This window comes from Amborella trichopoda, chromosome 13, assembly GCF_054954075.1.
Source record: "Amborella trichopoda isolate Santa Cruz 75 chromosome 13, AtrichopodaSantaCruz75HAP2 v2.0, whole genome shotgun sequence".
In the NCBI taxonomy this organism is placed as follows: domain Eukaryota; kingdom Viridiplantae; phylum Streptophyta; class Magnoliopsida; order Amborellales; family Amborellaceae; genus Amborella; species Amborella trichopoda.
The window spans coordinates 43396920-43410740 of NC_142348.1; the positions used below are offsets into that span (position 1 = coordinate 43396920).

General features: G+C 32.8%; 1 long non-coding RNA gene across 4 annotated transcripts; it reads right to left on the minus strand.

Annotated features, from left to right (window-relative positions):
* Positions 1-4019: 4019 nt before the first annotated feature.
* LOC110007945 (uncharacterized) lies at positions 4020-5440 on the minus strand. 4 transcript variants are annotated; one of them, XR_016046986.1, is made up of 4 exons: positions 5082-5440; positions 4873-4980; positions 4538-4685; positions 4020-4249 (listed from the first exon to the last, which is right to left on the minus strand). It is a non-coding gene; the product is annotated as an uncharacterized LOC110007945 (long non-coding RNA). The 4 variants fall into 4 exon arrangements; XR_016046987.1 differs by lacking the exon at positions 4020-4249 and having other exon boundaries at positions 4263-4685; positions 5082-5150; positions 5248-5440; XR_002282298.2 differs by lacking the exon at positions 4020-4249 and having other exon boundaries at positions 4263-4630.
* Between the last annotated feature and the right edge of the window lie 8381 nt (positions 5441-13821).

Sequence of the window (13821 nt, forward strand, 5' to 3'; positions counted from 1 at the left end):
TCAAATCTTTCAAGGTCCCACTACAGCCTAGCATGATTTCGTTGTTTGGGTGCATACTTCTTATGGTTGTTTCTTAATCATATATGCTTGGGATTTCATTAGACGCAGAGGCAGCCCCCAACCCACTATTAAGACACTTTGGTCATCCCCCTCTCATCCCTGGGCAACGTGGTTTTCCTAGTTTTCCCTTCACCAGCGTCTCCCAACTACAACTCCTTTACAGACCAGGGGGGTCATCTTGGTGTCCACCGGCCCCTTTTGTTGTAACAATGATAATAACTAACCACCTCTTGCTTTGGTTAGTGCGCTTTCTCACAGGTTATTTCGAAATCCATTGCATGGAGGTGTGGCAAAAGGTTTCCACCAGAGCAATCTGTTACACTCATACTTAGCAAATGGATAGCATTTCGATTCAAATCAAAGAGTCTTCGACATGTTTGGAACTCTCTCTTCTTCACCACGAGTTTTGGTTTTTATGGGAGGAGCACAATAGTCAACTTTTCAGAGGCAAGGCCACTACTTGGCGGATGCTAAGTCTTGGTCTTTTCATACCTCAGAAAGGATGATTGTGCATAACCTCTCCATACAATGGCGTCAGCATATAAGATAGGTCAATGTTCCGATCTCTTGGACCATGCCTCCTCCTCGGCAATTTAAGGTGAATATTGATGGGAGCCCATTTTCAAAATCTTGGTTTAACAAGAAGTGGTGATCAAATAAAAAAATGATTGTGGCCAATTCACTGCCGCTTTTGCAGCTCCACTAGGAATTGCATCAAAATTTTTTGTTGAATTTAGTGCAGTGGAGCAGGTATTGATTTGGCAATTCAGTTCCAATGCTTCCCTCTGATAATCGAAACTGACTCCACCCTCCTTGTCAATTCCATTCATTAAAAGGCCCTTTGGTCACTCCATGCCATGGTAGCCAATTGGCAATATAAACTTTCCTCAAATAAACGTGATTGGTCAATTTCGCACATCTTTCATGGAGCCAACATGGTGGCTGATATTCTTGCTAAAAAGGTTACTACTTACTCTATAGCTACTATTTGGCAGTCCATTCCTCCAAATTTTCTTTCCTTATTGTTGCTTTATGATGTTGCATGGGTGCTCTATGATAGGGTCTTATTTTTCTGAGCTTGTATATCCTTTTTGTTTGTTTTAATGAAAAATCGAGAAAGGGGCCTTATCCCCCATTGATTTACCCAAAAAAAAAAAACTGTTTTTGAACCACACTGAGGGACTTCACGCTCTCTCACAATACTAATAAAGGATTCTACGCTCCATTTGGAGGTTAACTTATATCCACCCATGCCACTCCATGCATGTGAGACAAGTTCTTCTCGCCAACAACGCGAGCAAGCAATGAAACTACAGTGATGGAATCTATACTGCACTAGCAAGCTAATTAAATAGTATACCATAGCATAGTATGGTATATAGTATGGCGAGATTCAAGCACCTTTGGGGACATATTTGATGCCGATTGCTTTATTCACGTCCTGAAGGATGACATTAAAATTGTAAAAGAGTTATCCATAAGGTTCTCATGGAGCACTAGAACGTATTATGCTACTGCCATTCGATCAACTAGAGTTAAGATAGCCCCTGTTCAGGCTTCAGCAAATTGGAATCTGGAGAATGTTTTACCAATTTTGCAAGGGTAATTTGAATTATTGGACTTTTGTTAGAGACATACAGGTTCTAGCAACATTATTATTTCTTGTTGTATAAATTATTTCAACCTCTAACTGGTTTTCTAATTTGTAATCTAATCTGATAACCTAAGTAGTATGGCAAGTATTCTTGCACTCAAATTTCTATCGTAGTGTTGAGAAGTCCTGCAGCTGAAGGGCACTTGTTGTCCTATTTTATTGGATTGCTGATGTTGTCGTACATTGAGTTCTCGTATTCATAAGAAAAAAGGGATTCTCAAATAGGGAGATTGATTCATCCATTCACATTGCTTGGAAATCAAAATCTAAGAAACTTGGGTAGTTTATTTTTTATTTGACAAATAACTCCACCATGGCCGGTCCTAAGCTAGTAATGCTAGTCCCAAGCCTAGATAACGGAAGAGGATTGTGTTAGGTAGGGCAGCCAGAATAAAACTTTGCTACATCTTTTCACGAATCCTAAACCTATGGCTGTATAGGATTTGTGTAGGTGACTCCAAATAGATGGGATAAGGCTCGGATGATGATGATGATGATGTCCATAGTATAGTATGGTATGGTAATAGTGTAGTGAGTCCTCTAGTGAGGCATCGCAAGTGAAACAATGAAGCCTACAAAATGAGAGATCCTCATCGTGCAACATGGCCGAAATCCATATTTTCACACTAGCACTAGTGTGAGCACGTTGTATAGGTTGTTCTATGTTTTGAATATAATCGAATAGTTTTTCCTGGTTTTTTTTTTATTTAGATTCACCAAACCCCTCACAACCTGAAACCAAATCTAGGGTGATTGTAATTGGGCATTGCAAGCATACCATTGTTCATGCATTCTAGTGCACAAGTTTCACCAAATCTATCCCCTATGTACTATATGGATTTATAATATAGCGTCAGATGCCTCTGCTAATGCTCATACTACCATTTCTATTCATCTGGATGATAAGAACAGTGCCACGTGGACATAGGGCATTTTATTTGGAAAACTTTGCCATAACGAAAGATGCTCTGGCCTATATTGATCATACATTGGATATATCTACTGTGAACATCAGGGAGTTGGCTCCATGGCTGATGAATAATGCTATAACTGTAATATGAATCCTCAAGTAGACATATATTGGTATTGCATCAAATCTTATTCAATTTATGAATGCAAAGGAAATATTAGCTCTTCTTGAGAAGGTTTATTATCAAACCAATCATGTAGATGTGTAATGTTTGGGCCAGGACTTTGTTTCTGCCACTCATGGCAACAAGAAGTTTCAAAAATTACACTTCAATTGAGTGTGATATGGGGTTAATTCGACAGGTAAGAACATCAATAACCTGCAGAAGCCATGTCTTATTACAGTCTGCAAACAAAACATGATGCATTTTTAAGGTGACTGTACCAGTAGTATGGTACCACTTCATTCACAGAGCAACCTAGTCCAGAAGAAGCCCATTAAAAAGACCTGCATGGGAGACAGGGCAATCACAAAATCTCCATAGTGAGTAGTTCTTGTGGTTGCTGCTCTTTCATGAAGCATTCAAAGAGATCTCTCTAAAGCACAATATCAAGGATTATTAATGTGGAGATATAGATTACTGTGCCACACAACAAAGAAAGGGCTGAGGTGTAACTAGTGCAAAGATTCTGAAATTGTAATCAGTTGATGCATCCTTTCAATGAAAAAAATCAGCACCGACATATTGTTAGTGTCTTCAAACTTGCGAGTCCAACTCCGACCCAGGCAAGTTTACCAAAAACGACAACCTACTGATTTCTTGCTGAAGGCCCTACTGTACACTAGACTGCCCGAGTTCTAACAGTGACTCGGACATTTTTTTGTTGGACTCGGTGAAGGCCATGGGACTCACGCAAGTCCTACAGGACTCACCGAGTCCAATACAATACATATTTAGACATAAAGGGAATAAAAAAATCATGCCTCCCTTTCTTGCTCGTTCTTTGCATCTACTACTCCAATCATCCTGAAAATTCATCCCTGACCCTATATTTTGTATCATTTGTTGAATACAACGCTTAGATTCAACAAAAGAATACTCAAAATCTCAGATTTGTGCAAATTAGAATATCAAAATAGGATTTGCCCAACCCCCGTTTTTGCATGATGGACTCAGCCAAGTCTCAGTGGGTCAACTCAGGACTCACTGAGCCGAGTAGCCCATGGCAGTGGCTAAGTCCAAGAGAGATTCCGAGGATTAAAAACACTGGTTTTATCCACTACCTTAGATGGCTCCTCTAATGTCTAATTGTGTGTCCATTTCATTCACTAGTTCTTCAAGCCTCACCACCTTCTACATAAGTAACACTCGGAAGAAAACAGGGCATAGATCATAGTTTTTCTTTTTTATTGATTGATGACAACAATTCAATTTTGTGATGATCAATTGCCAATGAACAAATTAAATCAAAAGAAATGCATAAAATTCCATCTGGAAAATGTCAGAAGGTTTAAGACAGCATGAAATACAAAATATCCATCCCATTCCTCTTTTTTTTTCCCTGAAACTATCCGTTCCATTCCTCTTATCTAACAATAACCAGGTTGTCTTCCATGGCTTTCACCTAGCGACATGAAAGAAGTCATCAATAAAAGTTTTGATAATAAATCGTGGAGCTACACCCTATAGTTCCATAAATTACAAATTCAAGCATGATAGCCTTAATTATAATCACGTCATGTAATATCACGAGAGTTACATGAAAATGTCAAGCCGATGCTTATTCTCATGTCATAATAAAATCCACCAACTCCTCCTTTTTCCAAGTTAACCAACCAAAAGAAACAAAAAAATATAGCATTGAAGTAAAAGCTGATATATTGAAAGGAGAATTATGAGCCAGCGAGCATACGTCATGTCCCTTAGGCGGCATTCGTGAGGGGTGACTTTTTCTGCAACAGTGTTGGTCTGATATCATGGCGTTCCGACGGATACATCAAGATACCTCAACAAGCCCAATGATGATCAGAAGAATTTCATCGATCGTTTAAAAATGAAGACTGAAGAGAGATGAAGTTTGTATAGTTGGAAAAATGTTGCCAATCCAAATAATAATTTTAAACAACCAAAACAAATACAGAGAAACTATGTATACCAGAAAGAAACTATGAAAATTTTTCCGAACAAAAAGACTCAATATGGTTTCAAAGTAAAAAGAAAAAACATAGGAAGAAAATGCATATATACTTGAGAGTAGGTGATTCTTTCATTGGATGGCGCATGAACAATCTTCTTAATTTCATTGTTCACAAAATAATTGAACGAATCAATGTGTTGCTGCACAAGCCCCCTGATCTGGAAAAAATCAAAGGCAAATACAACCAGAATCATTAAATTCATTGGCTAATTGAAAATAAGTGGAAGTTTGAGAAGAACACAATGATGATGATGAATACGTTAAGAACTCTGGGAGCAACTGAAACTTGTCGAGTGCTGTTTTAACAGGGCGAGCAGCGTAATGAAGCCTGCAAAAGGACTCGAAATAAGGTATTTTCAAGCAAGAGATACGAAGTAGATGGAAAAAACTAACAGTGAAATTTTTCCAGCCAAAACGAAACAGACCCAACAATGATTTGAAAGGAAATAGTGACGATCATATCAGTAACACTTGCTAATCTACATTCGCCATTGCTGGCGGGAGAGAGAGGGGCGCGTTATTGTGTTGTAGAGAGAGAAAGAGAAGCATGTTAGTTTCCTTGTAGGAAGGTTTGAGAACGTTGTGAGAGAAAGAGAGAACGGGGAGAGGCGGTCGAGTTCTAAAAACCAGAACCCCAGGAGCGTGGGCGGGAGTTGACCGGAGGGACAGGTGATGGGTAAACTACTGTTTATGTAAGGCCTAGGCTTTATAAAGACAAAGTAGAGCTTCACCTCAAATCCTCGTTGAAAAGGGCTTTGGGCATAAAAAACTCACGGTGGAGGCTTTACAATTAATTTTTTAACATCAAATATAAAATCTAATGCTAAAAAATAGTAAAGATCTTGCGCATCCATTAATACCTAGGGCAAAATAGGCGATCTAGTATTGTATTATGATATACATTTATTTTAGTGCTTAAATTCCTAATTTTTTCACAACTATAGTGTTCTAAACTGATTTGAAGGCTTTTCGATGCCGAACTACAATTTTCATTGATTTTTTAAATGAGGCTTTACTCATTTTGATAGGGACGTAGCCGTTTCAAAATATTTCCATTTAGTTTTAATGAATTTATGAAGTAAATTATGGTAACCTTTCTTCCACCACCACATTATACTATGAGACCATTTATTTTTTACAAAAAGGTCACAATTATAATTCAAATTAGATGGTTTGGGATATATCACGATGTTTAAAACTTTTATTTTTCCTTTGTGTCTAGTTACTGACACTCTTGCAATTTATCCAATCTGAAACAGGGTGGACGAGAGTTTTTTGTGACCTCCTTGTAATCAAACATAGTCTTTTTTGTATAGTTTTCCCTTTCCGCCTTGTTACAATCACTGTTCGTAAAATCGAACCTGAACAGTTAACCTGACATAGGGCTGGGAGAAGTTTGAACCGAAACCGGACTAACCAGAGCGATTAATTGGACTAACAAGTTAAATAGATTTTTTTAAAAAAAATGGGTCTAAAACTCCCCAAAAAAATAAAAAAAATGGAAATACGTATATTAAGTGTATAAGATATTATAGCAAATATTTATCTTACAATAAAAAATTGAAACAACTTTTTATAAATTAATATTTGAATACTATGGTCCTGTATATGAAAATATCTTAGGATATTTTTTGAAGATATTTTTGTCATGTAACATTTTCTTCCAAGAATTAACATATTCATCCCAAATCTTACATTGAAAACTTTCCAGTGTTTTTTGTACAAAAATCGCTCATGAAAGTTAAAATAACAACAGTAGCGTAATGCTATTAAATCAAATAAAAATGCTAGCTAATTAAGACAATAAATGGAAAGGACCTCTTCCATGTAGTTAGATAAAGCATAATTCATACAATACTTTTTAGATGAAGTTAAATAAGGCATACTTCACAAAAAGTATATCTCATGATATGCAGCAAAATGAAAAATCAATGCACTGTATACAGATATATTCTATTGTTCTCATAAGTATATACCATATCCATATCAATGTGTTGTGCATTGATTTTATCCAAAAATAAGAACAATAGAACAAATAATTTCATCAAAAACTAATTTTATTGAGCAAAATAGAAAAACACTTCCCATATTTATCATAAAACATGAGTTTATTAAAAAACCATAATTTTACCAAAAAATAATTTACTAAGCAAAACGGAAAACCACTTCCCGTATTCATCATAAAACATAATTTTATTAAAACGCCATGATTTTATCAAAAAAGTGATTTTGTTAAGCAAAATAGAAAAATAGTTCCCATATTTATCAAAAAACAGAATTTTTTACTAAAAAACTTAATTTTATTCAAAAGATAATTTTATAAAGCAATATAGAAAAAAAACTTCTCATATCCATAAAAAAACATAATTTTACTAAGAAAAATGATTTCTTTTAAAAAAAAATCAATTTCTCAAAATATGAGGGATGATTTGAAATTAAGTTCACTTTTGTAAACTCTCTCTCGCTTTCTCTCTCTCTCTGGAATCGGATCAGATCGAGATCGGCCAGTGACCGATCCCAAGTTAATCGGTCGATTTTTTAAAAATCGGGTGATCTTTTAAAGGCTCTTTCCATAACATTCCAAAAACCTAGATAGAAATTGAGGGAAAAAAAAAGAAAAGAAAAGAAAGAACCAAGCATAAACAAGACGATGGTGTAGTGTTTCATTGAACATAAGACAACCAAAATTTTTACATGCACTTTAAAAAAGAAAATGTCTCCTTTCCATCATTACAAATATAACTATATCATACGCTTAAAAAAACATAATTCCAAAAAATCGAGCGACTTTATCATGTACTTATTAAAAAGAAGAATCAAATTCATCAAAAAAATAATTTTATCAAAATGAATAATTTTATTAAGCAAAATAGAAAACACTTTCCATATTCATCAAAAAACAATTTTTTATTAAAAAATCGTAATTATTTAAGCAAAATAGCAAAAATCTTCCCATATTCATCAAAAAACATAATTTTATTACACAATATTTTTTTAAAAAAATCAATTTTTCAAAAACCCAAAAAATAAAGCAACATTTCGAGCAAGAAACGATCCTTAATGTTTGGATAATCAAACAAATAAACATCCATGCATTGTAAAGGCTTCGATCATCTTTCAAACGCACCCAATATCATCAAAAAATATTCAGTATTTTTAATTTAATTGAAAAAAGCAGAAATTTCATATCTATGGAATTTTCATTATATGGTGCAACGAAAAAATTCATATAAAAAAATTTATTCAATCATAAATAAACATACCAATTTTATTTGAGATATGAAGCCTCAATGATCGAAATCCACAACTCCATTTGATAAAAAACAACCAATAAATGGATAAAAAATCTGCATTTTGGGTAGAACACATATTCTCTGCACAGCAAGGCAAACATAAACCCTTGATTTTTTGTTTTCTGAACAAATTAAAACTTGAATCTAGTAAATACTTTGAATAGGATTCAAAACCCTCAAATTTATTCAATAACCATTAGGTATTGAGGAGATTATTGGAAGAATGGCAAAAATTTTCAAAAACATACAAAATCCACCATTTCAATCCAAAAAAAGTTTTTTTCAATGTTTAAATTTAAATTACTTGTTTTATATTCATTATATAGTCATTTAAACCATTAAAACACGAAAAAGACCAAAAAATGGACGCAAACCGAATAAAAAGGGTGAAATTTTGGATTCATAGTTTTTCGGCTACATATAACGGGCTCTGTGATAAAAAAACGGTCGTTATATTGGCGCGACCATTATATCGTTATATAGGGCAATAAAAACAGTAAACCATACCGCTTAGGTAAACCGACCGGTTTTAAGAAAAAATCGTCGGTTCGACATTGAACCGGCAGATTTTGGATTCAGTTTTTTTTTGGAAAGGACCGTCTAATGAGGTGTACTACAAAACCGGTCCTAACCGGACATCCACCCCACCGGTAGCGATCTAACCGGCCGGTTCTGGTTCTAAATGGTCGGTTTTGCGAACACTGGTTACAATGGTGTTCAATTCTTGTAATTTTAGGACATCACATTAACTTTAAGGTTAAATAGAGTGTACGCCTACTACCTGGAAAATACCTACTTGGGATGATTTTAGTATAGGACCAAATTCAACCCATATTTTGAGGTAACAATTGTCTGCCACTCATAAAGATAACTTTTGGTGCTGAAAAGAGTTGTGGTGGATATTTTTTTTTTTTTAATAATCTGTAGTAAAATTTTAAGTTCTAAAATTGATGCGCATTAAATAGATCTATAAATATTTGAAAATATGGAAAATGAAAGGTCCTAGTAACGTGCTACGCACTATATTGATGTTCTCATCTTTATTTTATATATATATATATATATATATATATATATATATATATATATATATATATATAAAATAGGTGCAGTTTGTATAGAGCCGAAGCTCTAAATAATCAAAGTAAAGCGTACCTTCAAATAGTGTAGAGAAATATAGGTTCAATACTGGAATCTTTGTGATAGCCTCAAAATATGTTTTCATTTTTACTTATAAAATTTAAAGTTTCAAAAATAGTGTAGATCAAGCAGATTTATGAAAACTTGAAATGTACAGTCCAAAAATACGTTATAAGATGCTATATTTCCAAAACTTGAAATCCACTTTCTTCTCATGCCCATGCATGTTGATGTCAAGATGATCAATTTGAGGATATTTGGGCATCAAAACAACTTCTTCTAATGAAATTTTTGAGGTGGGTTCTAATTTGATTGTTTAGAGCCTCGACTCTATATAAGCTTTTCATACTTTTAATTAGATATGTAAAAACTTGAAAAATCATGAAAAAAAAAAGGGTCCAAATCCAGGTTTTAAAAAAATGGATTGGTAACCCCAGACCGTGTGTATGGATTTCTGATTTAGTTTCGTAGATCAGCAATTTAAATTGGTGATCTGGGTTATTAAAAATAAAAAATACAAAATTGTGGGGTTGGTTTGGAATAGTTACAAAAGTGGTCGGTTATGTTAGAGAATGGGCCAAAACCGGTTGTGTCATTGGAAAACTAGTCAGTTACCGATATTTTACGAGAACAAGTTCATCCTCGATAGGTCTACATCATGGGTCAACATTGAACCCATACCTCTGTGTGGATGACTTAACTAGACCCTACATGATGAGGTATTGTGGTGCATGTTGTTTGTAGATGACATAGTTTTAATCGATGCGACCTGAAACAACGTCATCACAAAGTTAGAACTTCGAAGGGATACTATAGAATCTAAAAGTTTTAAAATTAGTCGGATTAAGACATAGTATATGAAATACAAGTTGAGTAATAATAGGCATAGAGACAAAGAAGCTGTTAAGATTGACGGTCAGAAAATACCTAAAAGATCACACTTTCAATATCTTGAGTCGATAATTCAGGAAAATAGAAAGATTAAGGAATATGTCTCACACAAAATTAGAGCTGAGTGGGTGAAGTGAAGATATACAACTAGAATTTTATGTTACAACTTGAATTTTATGTGATCGCCGCATATCAATAATCTAAAGGGCAAGTTTTGTAAGACAATTGTGATACCAACTTTGCTTTGCGGAGCATAATGTTGGGTGGTCAGAAAACAATATATCCATGGAATGGGTGTAATGGATATGATAATGTTAAGTTGGATGAGTGGCAAGACCAGAAGAGATAGAATTTGAAATGAGTCTATTCAAAAAATTTAGATGTGGCATCAATAGGTGATAAGATGAGAAAGAGTAAATTTGGCAGGCTGGCATGTGTGACGTAGACCAAGTACAACACCAGTTAGAAGGTGCGAGTTAGTTAAAGTGGAAGGCAAAAGGCAAAGAGTAACCCAAAAAGACATGGTTGGAAGTAGTGAGAAAAGATATGGGGACTTATAGCCTTACTGAAAGTGTAACACTTAATAGAGCATAATAGCGGACTGCGATTCGCACGGCTGACCCAATTAATTGGAAAAAAGGTTACGATGATGATGATGAAGTTCATCCCCGATGATTTCTAATCAAAATCAACCGATTCCAATCAAATTGATATTTTTTAAACCTTGGTCCAAATAATGTATTATCCATTATATTCACGATTGCTTCTTTTTATATCTACATACACCTCAAATTCAATATCAATAATGGGAGGGTTTCTCCAATTTCATAGCATCATTTTGCGGTGGATTTTTAAGACATGCCTTACCTTTTTTCCATTTAGGGGAATGATTTCATGCATCTATATCAATGTAGCATAATGAAACCACACTTCTAGAAATCAATGTTTGTGGCATTTGTATGACCTCAAATAATGCACTACCCTTTCTCCATCCCAATAATCAACCTTCAAAAGGGCAAATTCAAATTGCACCCTAGATATGATGAAAATGAGTCGCCATCCAATAATAAATGTAGACTATATATTTATTGAATTTCAATATGTAGGCCTTTCCAAAATTAAAATCGATTTTTTGCTTTTTAATATTTTTTATCTAATAATAATAAAGCCATCTAAAAAATTTAGATGGGAAAAAAAGTCTTCTAAGACCTAGATATTAGCATTTTGCTAACATAGATATTAATTGGGCTAAAAAAATCACTTCCTAGTTTGTGTTTTCAAGATTTATTAAAAAAATTATATATTTAAAAGAGAAAATTATACATATATCCATTATTTTAAGTGTTATTACAATTTCACCTAAAATTTTATGTTATTACTACTCTACTCATTTTATATCTGTTATTACAACATATTGTCAATATTTTAACAAATAACTAATTTGCTCTTTTCGGATTTTCAAAATCTGAAATTTATTTTTGAATGAACTAAGTATGATTAAATTTTTAGGATTTTCAAAATCTGAAATTTTTTAATTTTGGGATTTTAAAAATTTAAAATTACAAAATAAAAAATCTATAATTTCGGAGTCCGAAATGTTTTTTATTTTGAATACTAGAGATTTGAAAATAAGATAGTCCATTTTTTTATTTATTTTGGATCCTATAGGTTTGAAAATAAGGAAATTTTGGACCTTAAAGTTCCAAATTCTTTTTTTTTTCTTAGCATGTATATCAAGACATAGAGCAATTTTGGAAAAAAAAAATGGGGGCTCCTAAAAAGGGTACATATATAATATCTAAATTTTTGAATGTAATAAGTGAAAATTTTAGATAAATTTGCAATAGTAGTTAAAATAACTTAATTTTCCACATATAGAAACCAAAATATATTTTTATTTTACTATATGTACAATCAGCGTTTTAAAAAACGCCGAGTCGAACCAGACTCACCCGTTTTAAAAAATTCCGTACGGATTTTTTTTTTTTTTTTTTTTTTTTTTTTTTTTTTTTTTTTTTTTTTTTTTTTTTTTTTTTTTTTGTAATCCATGATAGATTTTTTTGTAATACTTGATCGATTTTTTTGTAATCCATGATCGAATTGTTTTTGTTTTTTTGTAATTCATGATAGAATTTTTTGGTTTTTTGTAACCCATAATAGAATTTTTTGTAATCTATGATCGAAATGTTTGTTTTCTTTTCTTGTAGTCCATGATCGATTTTTTTGTTTTTTTTGTTTTTTTTTGTAACCCATGATAGAATTTTTTGTAATCCATGATCGAATGTTTTGTAATACATGATCGAAATGTTTGTTTTTTTTTTGTAATCCATGATCGAAATGTTTGTTTTTTTTTTTGTAATCCATGATTGAATTTTTTGTTTTTTACTTTTTTTGTAACCCATGATAGAGTTTTTGTAATCCATGATTGAATTTTTTGTAGTCCATGATCGAACTGTTTTTTTCTTTTTTTGTAATCCACGATTGAATTTTTTGTTTTTTTTTATTTGTTTTTTTTTGAAATCCATGATCGAATTTTATGTAATCCATGATCGAATTTTATGTAATCCATGATCGAATTTTATGTAATCCATGATTGAATTTTTTGAAAATTTGTGATTTTTTTTTTTTAATCCATGATCGAATTTTTTTTTGTAATCCATGATAGAATTTTTTGAAAATTTGTGATTTGTTTTTTAATCCATGATTGATTTTTTTGAAAATTTGTTATTTTTTTTTTTAATCCATATTATTCAAAGAGAAAACGAGAGAGATGATGATTCTGAGGCCACCCTATCCTAGCCATATTATTCACATATCGAGTCCCAACAGCAACAGTGTAGGGATGAGCACGAAATACTGTAAATTAAATGCTGAATGGCGGTTCATGCAGGGAAAGAACATATCAATATTCGCATATTCATTCAAAAACATGAAAATTCTCAATGGAGTACCCTCATTTTTTATTGAATTCCTAAAAAACAATATTTATAATGAATTTTAATAATTTTTTCGAATTTTTTTTAAGCTTTATTCTTACCGATTCACCCGATTCCCGATCCGGATCTCCGATTCGCAGATCCGGATAGGTTTTTTGGAAACCAGATCCGGACCACCGATCCGTTTTTTAAACCATTGTGTACAATCATTACACAAAGGACACAGTTTTCATGTGGCCAGGCCGCATAATGAACAAATGTGGGGCCGATAATAAATATGTGTTTTAAGTATAATTTAATTTTAAATTTTAAAAAATATATAATTTTTAACATGGAGATCGTGAATATAAAAATAAAAAAAAATTAAAAATTAAAAATAATAATTATATTAAAAAAGGTTAATAATTTTACGGGGCTCTTTTACACTCATGTGTGTATGACTCTCAAAAATCACCATTAAATTTAATATAAATTTTTTAAAAAATTATTATATAAGTGTAAAATTTAATTTTTTTAAAGATGCGCGTCAAATTTAATGTTGATCGATTAGTCCTCAACCCTGTCTATACCATCATTTCTCATTAAAAAAACATAATTAATAAAACATTTGTACTGCTCGTCGTATGTATTTTTAGATGTACTACCTATTTGCATCTATGCCTCTCGACCGCGTATGGTAGAAATTCGATCCAGCCCGCATGAAACAATTTTTAACTTCCCTTCCAGTTATATGACTCTC